The sequence below is a fragment of the Chrysochloris asiatica genome, unplaced genomic scaffold (assembly GCF_000296735.1).
Source record: "Chrysochloris asiatica unplaced genomic scaffold, ChrAsi1.0 scaffold00050, whole genome shotgun sequence".
Lineage (NCBI taxonomy): Eukaryota > Metazoa > Chordata > Mammalia > Afrosoricida > Chrysochloridae > Chrysochloris > Chrysochloris asiatica.
The window spans coordinates 12,008,449-12,013,353 of record NW_006408568.1 but is presented as its reverse complement, the minus strand read 5'-3'; the positions used below and the strand labels follow the sequence as shown (position 1 = coordinate 12,013,353).

Genomic DNA, 4,905 nt, shown 5'->3' with positions numbered 1-4,905 from the left:
CTTGTTGCACACCTTTTTTAATTTTAAACCATCCAGTGTTCCCATGTTCTGTTCAGAGTAAAAATGACTCAAACAAGACAGAAGAGTACAGGAGAATAAGAATCATCTGAAATCCCACTATCCATAAATGACAATTTTCAATACTCTATCAAAAACACACATAGTATATGCATATAGGAGTCCTGGTGTGATGCTGTGGGATAAAGCACTGGATTGCAAGGTCAGTTTGAACCACGATGTTAGCAGTTCAAATTCACCAGCCTTTCCTCAGAAACTGTATAAGGGTCACTATGAGTTGGAACTAACTTGAAGGTACTTAACAACAAAAACAGATAATAATACAGAATTATGCTGCCCTGTAACCTGATGGATTCATTCACAATATGTCATGGGAGTCCACTTTAGTCTTCTGATGGATATTGGTATCATACACTATGTAAAACAGGAAATTAAATAATCTTGCTGTTACTAGCGACAATTTACATGCATACAGTTCTTTGTTTGAAGACACTCAGTACAAAGAACTGTAGTTAGAAATCCAGAAGGGAAAAACATATTTATTATTTCTTAAGCTGAAAGAGCTGAAGAGCAAAACACCAACTTGCAATATTGAAGAATTTTATTGAAAGAACATTGAATGATGCAGGAAGCATGAAAAGAAAATGGAAGGAATACAGAGTTATTGTACTAAAAAGCCCATGTTCAACCATTTCAGGAGGCAGTGTGTGATTAACAGCTGATGGTATTGAGGGAAGACGTCAAAGCTGAAAGCAATGGCGAAAAACAAGCCTCCAGGAGTTGGGGGAGTATCACTTGATGTGTTTCAACAAATGGTGGCAATGCTGGCATAGGTAACTCATCTATGCCAAAAAATCTGGAAAACAGCTATCTGGTCAACCAACTGTAAGAGATTCATATTGTGCCCACTGCAGAGAAAGGTGATCCAACAGAACGTAGAAATTATCAAAGAATATCATAAATATCATATTATTGTTATGTGCTGTTGAGTCGGTTGTAACTAATAGCAACCCTGAATAATGTTTTCTGAGATTTTAACTCTCTATAGGACAGTGTTTCAGTCTGCTGTGCATAAGGTCGCATGAGTCGGTACCAACTCAATGACACCTAACAACAACATAGGAGCAGATAGCCTCATCTTTCTCCCATGGAACAGGTGGTGGATTCGAACCACCAGTCTCACAGTTAAAAGCTTAACTCATAACCCCCTAGGCCACCATGGCTCCATTAATGTCATATGCAAGTAAAATTTTGCTGAAGATAATTTCAGTTCCAACAGTACAGCAAAGGGAAACTTCAGGCTTTTAAGGTGGAATCAGAAGATGATATGGAACAAGAGATACAATTGCTGTTATCAGATGGATCTTGGTTGAAAGCACAGAACAAAGGTGTGTTTTATTGACTATGCAAAGGCATTCAGCTGCGTGGATTGTAGCAAACTATGAATAACATTGCAAAGAGAGGGGATTCCAGAATACTTTATTGTGTTCATATGGAACCAAGGGGCAGTTGTTGGAACAGAACAAAGGGACACTGTGTGGTTTAAAATGTGTGTCTGGGTTGTATCCCTTCTTTCATACTTATATCAATCTGTATGCTGAGCAAATAATATGAGAAAGTATGAAGAAGAATGTGACATCAAGATTGGAGGAAGAGAGTTTTCCTCCAGCTTTTTGGGTGGTGGCTACCGCTGGGCTCCGGCTTGCAGTCCACTGAGCGCGAGGCGACCCCACCCACCCGCCGCTCCCTGTGCTCTCAGCTTCTCGCTTCATCGCGGCCGCCGTTGCCTCCCCGCGAGTGGCCCAGATGCAGGCCATCAAGTGTGTTGTGGTGGTGGGAGACAGAGCTGTAGGTAAAACTTGCCTATTGATCAGTTATACAACCAATGCATTTCCTGGAGAATACATCCCCACTGTCTTTGACAACTACTCTGCCAATGTTATGATAGATGGAAAACCCGTGAATCTGGGCTATGGGATACAGCTGGACAAGAAGATTACGACCGATTACGCCCCCTCTCCTATCCGCAAACAGACGTGTTCTTAATTTGCTTTTCCCTGGTGAGTCCTGCATCATTTGGAAATGTCCGGGCAAAGTGGTACCCTGAGGTGCGACACCATTGTCCCAACACTCCCATCATCCTCGTGGGAACCAAGCTGGATCTGAGGGATGATAAAAACACAATTGAGAAACTGAAGGAGAAGAAGCTGACTCCCATCACATACCCCCAGGGTTTAGCGATGACCAAGGAGATTGGTGCTGTCAAATACCTGGAGTGCTCAGCACTCATGCAGCGAGGCCTCAAGACAGTGTTTGATGAAGCCATCAGAGCCATCCTCTGCCCACCCCCTGTCAAGAAGAGGAAGAGAAAATGCCTACTGTTGTAAAAGAGCAGAGCCCCTCGTCCTTCCCCACCCACCCACTCCCCGGACCCTTTGTACGCTTTGCTCAAAAAACGGTGGAGCCTTTGCACTCAATGCCAAGTTTTTGTTACAGAGTAGTTTTTCCATAAAACTACTTTGAACCAATCAGTCATTTCAAGGTTTGGTTGAATGTAAGAGTCTGAACTTCCACATTCGATAAAATTTAGATAGAAAACAAGCCTTTAATATTAAAGCCTTATTTTTCCAAAGCCCCAATTCTTCCTCAGATTAAGAGTTGCCAAAATACCCTGTGAATTAAGTTGCATTGTTGTGCACTAAATTGTTGTGCACAAAATACCCTGTGAATTAAGTTGCATTGTTGTACATTGTTGAACACTAAGCACTAAACTGTTTGGAAGACCTTTGTCTTTATAGAACTGTAGCTTCTGATGTCGAGAAATGCAGCCACTTCGTAACTGGTTCTCAGACCTGTCATAAAGCAGTACGCACAGCCTCCTTAATGAACCGTTGCCATCTAACTCACCCCATAGTTGATCAGCTGACATTCACAACGTAACCTTGTACTGTATATCCGAATGGAGTCAGTCTTAACACTCAACCCTTTGGATCAATTGTTTTGATTTTTTTCTTTGTAGTGCGATTTTTTTAAAAACCATTCGTTAGCTTTTCCTGAGATTTTGAACAGAGACCTTGTCTACTCGTTTCCTTTGTGAAGTATTCTGCTGGGCGGAGGGTGGGGAACGCATGATGTGATCAAAGACAGTATTTTGACAAGATTTGAAGTGGTGATTGATTGACACTACATTGTATACAGAATTGTGAAACTGAATAAAAATGTCATGGGTAAAAAAAAAAAAAAAAAAATTGGAGGAAGACTCACCAACAATCTGTGATAATGCAGATGACACAACGTTGCTTGCTGAAAGCAAAGAGGGCTTGAAGCACTGTGGATGAAGATCAAAGAATACAGTATTTGGTATGCATTACATCTCAACATTAAGAAAAAAAAATTCTCACAACTGAACCAATAGCAACATCATGATAAACAGAAAATATTGAAGTTGCCAAGAGTTTTATTTTACTTGGATCCACACTCAGCGACCATGGAAACAGCAGTCAAGAGATCTAATGATGTATTCCATTGGGCAAATCTGCAAAAGACTTCTTTAAAATATTAAAGAGCAGAGATGTTGTCACTTTGAGAACTAAACCATGGTATTTTCAATTGCCTCATATACACGTGAAAGCTGGATAATCAACTAGGAAGACTGAAGTAGAGATGCCCCTGAATGATAGTGTTAGCAAGAATATTAAATAAACCACGGACTGTCAGAAGAATGAACAAATCTGTCATAATGTTCCTTAAAAGCGAGATTAACGAGACTTCATCTCATGTACTTTGGAAATATTGTAAGGAGGGACCATCCCTAGAACAGGATATCATGCTTGGTAAAGTAGAGGGTCAGTGAAAAAGAGGAAGACCCTCAATGAGATGGATTGACTCAGTGGCTGCAGCAACAGCACCAGACAATGTTTCATTCTATTATACAAAGGGTTACTGTGAGTTGGAACCTATTCAGTAGTACCTAACAGCAACAACACTTAGTTCTTTGCAACTAAAATGCAAATATACATCCTTGAAGTTGGAAAGAAGCCTCTGGGAAATCCATCTTCCTGCTTTGTGTATATGATTCTAATAATCCCAAACATTATTTTATTTGTCATGAAATGAGATGATCATAACGAAATAAGTAATACTGATGATAATAGCCATAACTACTTTCATGGAGAAATTAGTGTGTACCAAGCACTGTGCCAAGTCCATTGCAGGCTTTGTTTCATTTAATCCCCAACGTGTCCATCTAAGACATCATGTAACGTAGAGAATTTAAGTAATTTGATCAATTTCCACAGTTACTTCAGTGGCATCCTAACCCTGGGGTGTCCAATTTTTTAAATCAATGTTTTTAACTACTATGTACAGCACTTTGCAAAATCCACTGACCCATATTGCTATCTCTGTAGACAATGAGACCAAGGCTACAGAGGTTAAATAATTTTCTGGAGTCTTAGAGCCTGAATTCAAATCTTCTGGACTCTGAGCCTCCTGCTATTTTATACTATATTGTTGTTGTTGTAAAGTACCGTCAAGTCGATTCCAACCCATAGAGACCCTGTATAGGGTTTCCAAGGAGCAGCTGGTGCGCTTGAACCACGGACCTTGCAGTTCAAACAACTTTGCAGTCTGACGCATTAGCCCACAACACCACACCAGATTGTTGTTGTTGTTGTTAAGTGCCATCAAGTTGGTACCAACCCATAGCAACTTATGCACAGCAGAACGAAACACTGCCCAATCCTGGGACAACCTCATTACAGCTGCTACTTGGCCAATCCATCTCATTGGGGGTCTTCCTCTTTTTCTCTGACCCTCCACCTTATCAAACATCATATCCTTCTCCAGTGACTGGTCCCTCCTGACAATATGTCCGAAGTATGAGAG

The 4,905-nt window shown here is 40.7% G+C and overlaps 1 pseudogene; it reads left to right on the top strand.

Moving 5' to 3' along the window:
* Positions 1-1,824: 1,824 nt before the first annotated feature.
* On the top strand, positions 1,825-2,405 carry LOC102824719 (annotated as a pseudogene).
* The last annotated feature ends 2,500 nt before the right edge of the window (positions 2,406-4,905 follow it).